Consider the following 11,058-nt stretch of genomic DNA (forward strand, 5'->3'; position numbering starts at 1 on the left):
CAGTTTACATGTTCATGATGAACTTTTATTAACCAGCAAATCTGATCATATCACTGACCTGCTTTAAATCTCCCCAAGGATGTTCATTGCATCATTGTTTATATTAGTTTTTAAAAATTAGAGGGGTACCTGTGTGGCTCAGTTGGTTAAGTGTCCAACTCTTGGTTTTGGCTCAGGTCCATGATCTCAGGGTCATATGATCGAGCCCTAAGTCGGGATCCACACTCAGTGCAGAGTCGGTTTGTCCCTATCCCTCTCCTTCTGCCCCTCCCCCCGCTCACACGAGTACTCTCTCTTTCTCAAATAAAGAAATAAATAAATAAAATCTTAAAAAAAAAAAAGAAACAACCCAAATGTTCAACAACAGAGAGATGGCTTAATAGATTGTGCTACATTCATATTATAAGCATACAGTGCAGCCATTAAAAATAATGCAGCAACTGTATATGTACTGATATGGACTGGTTCCTATGGTCCATTCTTTTTGTCCTGAAAAGAGCCAGGTGCAGAACAGTGGGTGCCTTTTGTGTATAAAGACAGAATGTAGAAGAGGATGTGTAAGACATTGGTCACAGCAATTGTCTTTGGAGGGAAACAAACTGTAGGCTGAGATTCAGGAGTGAGATGAAGACTTATTCCCTTGTACCTATTTTGCAGTGGTTCCCAAACTTTTTGGTTTCAGAACTCCTTTATACTCCTAAAAATCACTGAGGACCCAAAAGCTCTTTTGTTAATGAGGCCTATTAGAAATTAAAGCTAGAAGCGCCTGTGTGGTGCAGTTGGTTAAGCCTCCAACTCTTGGTTTCCACTCAGGTCATGATCTCAGGGTCATGGGATGGAGCCCCGAGTGGGGCTTCACACTGAGCATGGAGTCTACAGAAGATTCTCTCTCCCTCTACCCCTCTCCCCTCCCCAAAATAAATAAATAAGTCTTTAAAAAAAGAAAGCTAAGAAATTGTTTAAAAATTATATATTAATTCATTAAAAATAACTATAATAAGCCAATTATATGTTAATGTAAAGAACTTTTGTGAAAAGTAACTATTTTTTCCATAACAAAAAATTTTAGTAAAAAGGATGACTTTGTTTTGCATTTTTCAAAATCTCTTCAATGTCTGGCTTAATAGAAAACAGCTTGATTCTCATATCTGCTTCTGCATTCTGTTGCAATATATTGTTTGAGTTGAAGTATATGAAGAAAATTCAGTGTCACAAAGATATGCAGTTAGAAAAGGGAGGAGGGTTTTATTTTATTTTTTTAAAAGATTTTATTTATTTATTTGACACAGAGAGAGAGAGCACAAGCAGGGGGAGTAGGAGAGGGAGAAGCAGGCTCCCTGCTGAGCAGGGAGCCGCATGTGGGCTCAGACCCAGGACCCTGGGATTAACCCAAGCTGAAGGCAGAGGCTTAAAGGACTGAGCCACCCAGGCACCCCATGGGAGGAGTATTTAATAGCCTTTTGTGGATATTATTCTTTGATAGCACATCAAAATTCGACAAGTGGCAGTTTCTTAAAGGATAGTTGCAATGTAGAATCTGAAACCATAGCAATGGCATTTTCGTACTCTGTTACATTAAAATCTATTCTTTTTTTATAACGATTTTATTTATTTATTTGACAGAGAGAGACACAGCGAGAGAGGGAACACAAGCAGGGGGGAGTGGGAGAGGGAGAGGGAGAAGCAGGCTCCCAAGGAGCAGGGAGCCCGATGCGGGGCTCGATCCCAGGACCCTGGGATCATGACCTGAGCCGAAGGAAAACGCTTAACGACTGAGCCACCCAGGCGCCCCTATTCTTTTTTTTTTTTTAAAGATTTTGTTTATTTATTTGACACACAGAGAGAGGCATAAGTAGAAAGAGTAGCAAGCAGAGGGAGAGGGAGAAACAGGCTCCCCACAGAGCAGGGAGCATGATGCGGGGCTCAATCCCAGGACCCTGGAATCATGACCTGAGCCGAAGGCAGATGCTTAACTGACTGAGCCACCCAGGCACCCTAAAATCTATCATTCTATCTTGCACTTTGAATAAATCTTCTATGAATGCATGATTTTTAAAAAAGATTTACTTTTTTTATTTGAAAGCGAGAGTGCACATTAGCAGGCGGAAGGGCACAGGGAGAGGAAGAGAGAGAATCCCCAAGCAGACTCCCTGCTGGGAGTCTGAACATGAAGTCCAACACGGGGCTCCATCCCACAATCCATGAGATCAGCACCTGAAACAAAACCAAGAGTCAGATGCTCAAGTGACTGAGCCTCCCAGGAGAACCTACATATGCATGATTTTGTGACAAACATGCATTTGACATTTGGAAAACATTGATTGAGATATGCAGATCTTCCAAATTTTAACACATTGCATCATACAATATTGAAAAATCACATTTGTTACTACCACTACTAATCTTTTTTTAAAATTTTTTTATTTTTTAAAGATTTTATTTATTTATTTGACAGAGAGACACAGCGAGAGAGGGAACACAAGCAGGGGGAGGGCCAGAGGGAGAGGGAGAAGCAGGCTTCCTGCTGAGTAGGGAGCCCGATGCGGGGCTGGATCCCAGGACCCTGGGATCATGACCTGAGCCGAAGGCAGACACTTAACGACTGAGTCACCCAGATGCCCCACTACCACTACTAATCTTTTTTTAAAATTTTTTTTTTATTTCTGACCTTAGAAGGAATGCCTCTAGTATATTTCTTTTTTTTTTTTAAATATTTTATTCATTTATTTGTCAGAGAGAGAGCACAAGCAGGGGGAGTGGTAGGCAGAGGCAGAAGGAGAAGCAGGCTCCCTGCTGAGCAAGGAGCCTGATATGGGACTCGATCCCAGGACCCTGGGATCACAACCTGAGCTGAAGGCAGCAGCTTAACCGACTGAGCCACCCAGGTATCCCACTACCACTACTAATCTTATCAGAAAAGTCTTTAAGGGGGCGCCTGGGTGGCTCAGTTGGTTAGGTGTCTGCCTTTGGCTAGGGTCATGATCCTCGAGTCCTGGGACCAAGCCCCACATCAGGCTCTCTGCTCGGTGGGGAGTCTGCTTCTCCCTCTATCCCTCACCCTGCTCGTGCTCTCTCTCTCAAATAAATAAATAATCTTAAAAAAAAAACCTCTTTAAGTATTAGTAAAAGAAAAAAAACACACTACTGTTCCCTCTCTACTCACACCACTTCTGACCCCTGAATGTGTGGGGTTTTTCCCACATCAACTGATTCTCTGGACACCAACTGGGTGTCCTATAATTCAATTCTGACACTAACTACTTGCAGTTAGAGCAGACCCCACAGTTAAGGGCTCAGTCCCACTTCAGATCCCAGCCACAAGTCCCAGGTTGTCACCTGTGCTTCTAACCAATCAGCTGTAAATCTGGGGTTCCACAACTCCCTTTCCAAAGTTTTGATAATTTGCTGTAATGGCTCACAAAATTCAGGGAAATGCTTACTTACATTTACTGGTTTATTATAAAGGATGAAATAAAGGATACAGATGAACAGCCAGATAAAGAAGTACACAGGGCAAGATCTGGAACGGCCCTGAGCGCAGAAGCTTCTGTCCCCATGGAGTTGGGGTGTGTCACCTCTCAGCTCATGGATATTTTCACCAACCCAGAAGCTCTCTGAACCCCCTTGGTTGGGGTTTTTATGGAGGCTTCATTATGTAGGTATGAAAGAATCATTGGCCATTGGTGATTAAGTCAATCTCCAGCTCCGCTCCCCTCCCTGGAGTAAGGGGATGGTACCAAAAGTTCCACCCCTCTAATCACATAACTGATTCCTCTTGTCTTGCAAGAGTCACCTCATTAGCATAAACTCAGGTACCATTGAAAGGGGCTTATTATGAATAACAAAAGACCCTCTACTCAACCAGTCTCTTGAGAATTTCCAAGGGTTTTAGGAGCTCTCTGCCCAGAACAGGGAAGAAGACCAAACACACATTACTCATTATATTACAGTATCACAACTAGGAAGCTGTCAAGCCCACGGTGGTTGATACAAATTTTCCAAAATTCTAACTTCTGCTTAGAAGCTCAAATTTTGTCATAAGCAACAAATACTGTCAGTTGTTTCTTGTTGAGTGGGACCCTCACTTCACATCATTTTTGAGAAAATATCTACCCGTTATCAGAGTCTGAATCTCCATTATTTGTCAGTCTTTCAAGTAAAAATGGTATTCCACGAAAAAAGCTAGTTCAGCTGGCAACTCAGAGAATCACACAAAGTGCTTTTCCTTAAGACAACCAACATCCTTTGGTAAGCAGCAGAAGTACTTTATATATATTTCCCTTTTTTTGCACAGAATGTTAAAAAGACAAAAATGTGCGCTAGACACAGACTGAAATTTAATAAAACATATATTTTACTGCTTCATCATGGACATTCATAAATGAGCACTCTTTTCATTGCAAATACATGTCAGTGAAGATCTATAATGACTACAAGTACAATTCAATATGTTGGAGAGAATACAATTTTCCTTTATCCTCTTTTTTTTAATTTTTAAAAGATTTTTTTAATTTATTTGAGACAGGGGGCATGAGAGACAGAGAAAGCATGTGCACAGGAGCAGGGGGGAGGGGCAGAGGGAGAGGGAGAAGCAGACTCCCCACCCAGCAGGAAGCCTGATATGGGGCTCCATCCCAGGACCCCAGGATCATGACCTGAGCCAAAGGCAGATGCTTAACTGACTGAGCCACCCAGGCGCCCCTCCTCTACCCTCTTAAATTTAGAGTCTGGGAGCCTGTGAATTAAACCAACAAGACAGATTAGCAGGAGAAAGGCATGGAATTTTCATTAATATTTACATGCCTGAGAGTTCACAGAAAAGTGAACTCAAAGAAGTGGTTGGACATGAGGGCTTATATGCCATTCTAACAAAGGAAGGAGGTCTGGTCTTCAACGGACAATGGACTGTGGGGAAGTGGCTAGGACTTATATGAGGGAATTAATGAAAGATAAGGATTATTTCAGGAAGGTCTCTCTATACAGACTCATCTTGGTGTTCATGCTCCATCTCCAGTGTTGAGGGTGGCTCTTCCCTTTCTGGTGTGGCGGAAAAGACTTCCACAAAGAAAAATTGATGCCCTTAGTCAGACAAAGGGAGGACAAAGGATACTTCCTATATCTGCTGATTCGCTATTGCCTTCAGGTCTAAATAATCCTTATGCTGAAATGGCCTATTTGGGCCACTTATGCTGATCCCTTTAGGTCCACTGCCTTAATTCAGTATCCAGTTTTACCCACCATTCTTTTTTATTTTTATTTTTTAGATTTATTTATTTATTTTGGGGAGGCGGGCCAGAGGGAGAGGGAGAGAGTCCCAAGCAGTTTCCACACTGAGTGTGGAGCCTGATGCAGGGCTCGATCTCACAACCCTGAGATCATGACCTGAGCCAAAACCAAGTTGGGTGCCCAACCAACTCCACCACCCAGGTGCCCCTACCCATCATTCTTTTGAGGGATTAGTCAAATGATAACTTAGTGAAAAGGGCGAATAATATCTTAGTATTTGTTCGAAAATAATCTTGACCTTGTGCATCTCCTGAAAGGACCTTAGAGACCTCAGGGCTGGTCCACGGACCATGCTTTGAGAGTGCTGCCCACTGTACTGTATTCTTTGTTTACCTTTACTGACATATAAATTGTGAAGTACCCCTCCGTGGATCGCCACTGCCAAGGGTAAAGTACAAATGCTTTGGCATAGGATCCAAAGCCTGCATGACTGGTCTTGCCTTTCAGCCTCCTGTGGATCCTCACCCAGTGTCAGAACAGTAGCCTCGCTAAGGGACTGACTCGAATTCCCAGGATGTAGCAGCAGGTGCTGTTTTCCTCCTGTCTGGCTCCATTTTCTCTCATGCATTCTGTAAGGCCCAGTCCCACAGTCATCTCCCCTGACTCTCAAGATAAGGCTAGTGCCATTGTGCTCAGTGAATGGCTGTGGATGCCCAGTGGAGTCGGATACAGCACGAACAGCCAAACAGCTTCCTGGGGCCTAGGCTGCCATGGGATCTCTGGTATCAGATCTGAAAATCTAGGCAGGGCAGTTAGGGGCAGGTGCTGGGGAGAGGGAGGCCTGCCAGGAACTCGGGAGGGCACCCCGGAGGAAGGCCGCTCCTTTCTATTGCCAGGATCCTGGCTCTCTTCATGCTTTAGGGATTGGGTGTTGGGGGATGGTCCTCCTGAGTGCCTACTGGGGGCCCTAGTGGGACAGGCCTAGGGCTGCCAGATTAATATAGATGGCCCAGTTAAAATAGAATTTTGGATAAACAATACATATTGCATGGGACATACTTACACTAAAAAAAATTCAGTGTTTATCTAAAATTCAAATTTCTCTGGGAGTCCTGTATGTTTATTTGCTAAATCCGGCAAACCTGGGCCAGACCATTACTATTCGGTGCCCCAAGCAAGGTGAGTCCCTTTTCACACACCACACTACCTTGGTCTTTCCTGAACCTAGTCCTTGCCGCCCCAATGGGAAGCTTATACACCTTACTGAAATGAATCTTTTCAGTCCCAAAGCTGCCGGGAACCAGTGGGGAGCAGAAGCAAACTGGGGGTTTGGATGGATACTAGGTGTAAGGCCATGGCTTTGGATAACTCTCTCTTCCTGCAGAAGGGAGCTCTCCCTTACAGCTTGAGCCTTTTAGGGGTAACTATGGGGACACAACCTCCTTCCTTACCTCACTTCTTCTCCCCACCCTCGCACTGAAACCTGGTTCTGGTCTCCCTGAGGGATTCCCCCGGTGGGGTAGGCTCTGGGCAGAGGTTGGGGATGGTGATGGGTCCTCCCTCCCAGCCAGTGGCTCTCCACCAGCCGCAGCTGCCTCCAGTTTTCTCCTTTTAAGGACCTGAGGGCAAACTCTCCTCCCTGCTGGGAGGACTTTTTCCTGCCAAAGATCCCAGAGTGGGAGTGTGCCCTCCAGCTTGCTTGAGGCCCTGATTTTCCTCTGATTAAGATGACCTTGACCTTGACCCTCTTCTCTGTAGAGAGAACAGCTCCCACTGTATTTTGCTGAAGGTGGCTTCCCTCCTTCCAGGCCGGCTCCCTGTCCCCATGGAAACTAGAACTACCTCCTGCCAACCATCTGATTGTCCTCTCCTCCAGCCCAGGGTCCCCTCTGAGAATAATGCCATGCGGGGCGGGGCGGGAGGCATGGGAGCTGTGTATGGAGGTCTGAGACCCTACTAAACTGCCCCAGGCTGTGACATCCAGAATAGTGTCCATCTCCCATTGTGAGCACTGATTGGGGGAAATACTGGCCATCAAACCAGCACAGGTTTGCCCTTCTGGAGGCAGAGGTGGGTGTATTCTGGAAGGGGTGATGTGTTCTCCTAGGGAAGGTAACAGGGCCCAGGTTTTAGGGCCCGCCTTCCAGCCCTGCCCTCCCGGCTCACAGCTGAAGCATGAGAAGTGAGGCCCCAAGATTGTGCAGAGACTGAGCAGGTCTGGAACCCAGGGCTCCAGGCCCTCTCTCAGGATAGGAGGCTGCATGGCCATGTGGCAGATTCTCCCACCGCCCCTGGAGGGGAAAGGTTGGGGCTTCCTGGTGAGTCTTATGCCAGAAAGAACCCTCAGGGCTAATTTAAACCTTCCTCCCCAGCAAGGCCCCAAACCCCTCTGCTGCTCTTGGATTCCCGAGGTCAGTGCTCAGAGATTGGCTCGGGGCTCCCGGCTAGATGCCTTCTGGCTCAAGCAGAACAGTTTCACACAGGTGTAGCTGTCTAGATCAGAGGGAACTGGCTGCCACCAGCCTGCCACCGCCCTTATATTTGCAGGCCTGGGGCAAGAGTCCATATAGAGGTTCCTGCCCATGGCTGGCTCCCTTTCTCTTCTGTGGCATGTTGTGTATTCAAGGGTGGCTGCCACAGTCTACCGCAGCCCTTAGACTCTTCTCACAACGTACTCTGACGCTTGTCATATTGGGAGGCCTGCCCCTCTCTCACTTGGGCAGCACAACTGATGTTCTATGACTTCTGCAAGTGGGTCACAAAGGGCAATCCAGCTCCTGCCTGATTCTTTTCGAGACTCTTGCTTTTGAACCCCAGCTGCCATGCTGTGAGGGAGCCCAGGCCTACGCCAGCGTGGGTGGAGGTGCTCTGACCACAGCTGGCATCCGAGGGAGCAACTTTTGGGTTGACTTTCACCCCAGCCGCCATCTCCCTGCTACCACATGAGACCCCAAAATGCCTGTTCAAGTCCTCTGCCCATTTTTAAATCAGGCTGTTTGGGTTGTTTGTATTACATTGTGTTTGTTCTTGATATGTTTTGGATATTAACTCCTTGTCAGATGTATGATTTGCAAATATCTTCTCCCATTCAGTAGGTTGCCTTTTCACTGGTCAATGATTTCCTTCCCTGTGCAAAAGCTTTTTAGTTACATATAATCCCATTTGCTTATTTCAGCTTTTGTTGTCCTTGACTGAGGAGACCGGTCCCAAAAATATTGTCAGAGAGCTGACCTGCTCTGGTTTCTTCTAGGAGTGTTATGGTTTCCAGTCTTTTATTCAGGTCTTTCATCCATTTTGAGTTTCTTTTTGTGTGTGGTGTAAGAGAGTGGTCCAGTTTCATTCTTCTGCATGTGCTGTCCAGTTTTCCCAGCACCATTTGTTGAAGAGACGGTCTTTTCCCCATGGTAGATCGAGTGACCATGCATGGGTTTATTTCTGGGTCTTCTATTCTATCGCATTGATCTATGTGCCTGTTTTCATGCAGTACCTTACTGTTTTGATTTCTATACCTTTGTAGTGTAGTTTGAAATCAGGTAGTATGATACGTCCAGCTTTGTTCTTTTTTCTCAAGATTGCTTTGGCTATTTGGGGTCTTTTATGGTTCCATACAAATTTTAGGATTCTTTGCTGTAGTTCTGTGAAATGCCACTAGTGTTTTGATGGAGATTGCTTTGAATCTGTAGATTGCTTTGGGTAGTGTAGACATTTTAACAATATTAATTCTTCCAATTCATGAGCACGTGTATCTTTTCATTTATTTGTGTTGTCATCAATGTCTTACAGTTTTCACAATACACTTTTCCAAAGAAGACATCCAGATGGCCAAAAAGCACATGAAAAGATGCTCCACGTAACTCATCATCAAAAACATGCAAATCAAAACCACAATGAGATATCACCTCACACCTGTCAGAATGGCTAGAATCACAAAGATGAAAAATAACAAGTGTTGGCAAGGATGTGGAGAAAAGGGAACCCTTGTGCACTATTGCTGGGAATGCAAACTGGTGCAGCCACTGTGGAAAACATTATAGAGGCTCCTCAAAAAATTATAAGTAGAACTACCATAAGATCCAGCAATTCAACTCCTGGGTATTTATCTGAAGAAAAGGAAAACACTAATTTGAAGAGATATAGACCCCCTATGTTCACTGCAGTTTTATTCACTGTAGCCAAGACATGGAAGCAACATAAGTATCCACTGATAGATGAATGGATAAAGAAGATGCAATAGATATAAATATTACTTAGCCATAAAGAAGACTGAGATCTTGCCATTTGTGACAACATGGGTGGACCTAGAGGGTGTGATGCTCAGTGAAATAAGTCAGTCAGAGAAAGACAAATACCATATGATTTCACTTATATGTGGAATCTAAAAAAACAGAACAAATGAACAAAGAAAACAGAAACAGAGTCATAGATACAGGAAAGAAACTGGCGTTGCTGGAGCGGAGCGGGTGGAGGGTGGACGAAATACATGAAGGGGATCAAGAGGGACACACTTCCAGTTATGAAAGAAATAAGTCACGGGGATGAAATGTCCAGCATAGGGAATAGGGAATGTAGTCACCGATATTGTAATAACTATGTATGGTGACAGGTGGTAAATACACTTATTGTGGGGATCATGTCATAATGTATAAAAATATCGAATCACAATGACATACACCTGAAACTAATAGGTTATTGTATGCCAATTATATGTCAATTTAAAAAAAGAGAGAGAGAGACCTGGGGCACCTGGCTGTTTCAGTTGGAAGAACATGGGACTCTTGATCTTGGGGTCGTGAATTTGAGCCCCATGTTGGGTATAGAGATTACTTAAAAATAAATAAACAAAATTGGGCGCCTGGGTGGCTCAGTCGGTTAAGTGTCTGCCTTTGGCTCAGGTCATGATCCCAGAGTCCTGGGATTGAGCCTGCTCAGCAGGGAGTCTGCTTCTCCCTCTCCCTCTCCCTCTGCCCCTGTCTTCCCACCCCCCCCACTCCTGCTCTCTCTCAAATGAATAAATAAAATCTTTTTAAAATAATAAATAAATAAATAAATAAAAATAAACTTTAGGGGAGAGAGAGAGAGAGACCCCAAAAGAGAACAGCCTCGCTGTGCTCAGTCAAACCCCGGAACCATGAGCAATGAAGCAAAATGATTGTTCTTCTTCTATGCCACCAGGTTTGGGGATGGTTTTTTTACACAGTAATGACAGGAACAAATTCCATCCAGGCTCCACCCTGCACCGTGGGCAGCCTTGGGTTCAAGTGTGTGGGCACCCCAGAATTCCTGTCCATACCCTCCCCATGTCCTCCTGCACAAACAGCCACAACTGGGCACCCTCAGGCCGAGATGTGCGGGTCTTCCTGCCCTCGGGAAGACAAGGTGGGCAGAGGCCAGCTCAGGTCCCGGGAGTGGGCTTGGGCAGGGGACCCAGAGTGTAGTCAAGAAGGGGGCTGTGGGCTCCAACTGGGTTCTACCCTGGTTCCAGCGGGGTGGGGAGCAGGCAGGGAAGGACCAGAATGAGACCCTCCGAATCAGAGGGGCCCAGGCAGAGGCCTGCTGCCAGGTTAGGGCAGTACTTACCAAGTACTTCGTCTGCATCATCTCTCTCTTTTTTAAAAAAAATTTTTATTTATTTATTTGAGAGTGAGAGAAAATGAGCAGGGTGAGGAGCAGAGGGGGAAGCAGACTCCTCGCTGAGCAGGGAGCCAGAAGCAGGGCTCGATCCCAGGACTCTGAGATCATGACCTGAGCCGAAGGCAGTGCTTAACTGAGTGAGCCACCCAGGCGCCCCTGCATCATCTCTTCATCTTCCCCCAGCCCTGCCCTTGTGGGCTC

The 11,058-nt window shown here is 45.5% G+C and overlaps 1 long non-coding RNA gene across 1 annotated transcript in view; it reads right to left on the reverse strand.

Annotated features, from left to right (window-relative positions):
• Window positions 1-2,094: 2,094 nt before the first annotated feature.
• Window positions 2,095-11,058, reverse strand: part of LOC114206511 (uncharacterized) — a 43,274-nt gene continuing 34,310 nt past the window's right edge. The window contains exon 3 of the long non-coding RNA XR_015768582.1: window positions 2,095-2,214. This is a non-coding gene — a long non-coding RNA (uncharacterized LOC114206511). The remainder of the gene's footprint in view (window positions 2,215-11,058) is intronic.

Source organism: Eumetopias jubatus, unplaced genomic scaffold, assembly GCF_037043125.1.
Source record: "Eumetopias jubatus isolate StellerSeaLion01/CBP00866 unplaced genomic scaffold, mEumJub1_p1.0 scaffold_7, whole genome shotgun sequence".
Classification (NCBI taxonomy): Eukaryota; Metazoa; Chordata; class Mammalia; order Carnivora; family Otariidae; genus Eumetopias; species Eumetopias jubatus.